Consider the following 969-nt stretch of genomic DNA (forward strand, 5'->3'; position numbering starts at 1 on the left):
TGCAAGAGTAAATTTAGGTGAAAATGAGCTATTTTGAGCCCCTGGAGGCGCTCCAAGGCGCTCTCTGCGGCGATCCAGCCGCCCGCGGCTGCGGTCGGGACCGTCGACGGACGGGCAGGTCGCACAAACCTCGACCGAGGCCCGGACGCGGTCGAAACAGGCCGCGGAGACCATTCGCCGCTTCTCGGCCGAGACGCTTTCGGCGAGTGTCGGGCACCTTGTGGGCGTCGGAGACGGTGTAGATCGCCGTGCAGGAGCTCTATGATGTCGAACCGCCCGACGGAACACAGCGACGGTGATCGGTCGACGTGAAACGCTGCGCTTGGCGCCGAAATCATTCGTTTTCGGGCTATTTGAGGCCACTTTTGACCAGAACAACCTCTCGCACGCCGATTTCGCAACCCGGGGCGACTCCGACGCCTTCGCCCGCTCGTCACATATGGTCTACGCCTTCGACGACAGCCAGCCCGCCGCCAGCGCCCACAGGCGCACCGCGGCTCGCGTTTTCGGTCGAAGCGTTTCGGCGCCCGGCGGACATTCGCGAGCGGCCGGAATTTCGACGAAACATCAAAAACTGCGCAGCACCATCGTGTAGCATCATGATAGGAAGCTTTGAGTGGTGGTCGCGTTTGAGAGTTCCTCGATGCGCCGGAGCACGGCTGGATCGCCCAATTCCGGCACTTTTTCGACCGCCGTGCGCGCGCGCGCAGTCGGCTCTACGAGCGCCGGAAGGTCGCGCGCGGCCCTCCCATACGACCTAGACCGCGGGATCAATCGCTGCGCGGCCCGTGGGCACGCGCGCGTGGGCGCACTGGTCGCTGCCGAGGCCAAGTGGCGAGGCGATTCAGCTGTGCATCGCGTCAACATCTGGGTGTTGAACCATAGAGCCTCCATAGCTCGGCGCTGCGGCGATCGGTGCGAACCTTGTTAGACGGGTCGGGGGGCCGGCGCCGGCGCGGTGCGTCGCGA

General features: G+C 64.9%; 1 protein-coding gene across 1 annotated transcript in view; it reads right to left on the bottom strand.

Moving 5' to 3' along the window:
* AURANDRAFT_66267 (hypothetical protein) overlaps window positions 1-969 on the bottom strand; it is a gene marked incomplete at both ends in the record, with an annotated part of 6820 nt that overhangs the window by 2983 nt on the left and 2868 nt on the right. The window lies entirely within an intron of this gene.

Source organism: Aureococcus anophagefferens (genome assembly GCF_000186865.1).
Source record: "Aureococcus anophagefferens unplaced genomic scaffold AURANscaffold_21, whole genome shotgun sequence".
Lineage (NCBI taxonomy): Eukaryota > Pelagophyceae > Pelagomonadales > Pelagomonadaceae > Aureococcus > Aureococcus anophagefferens.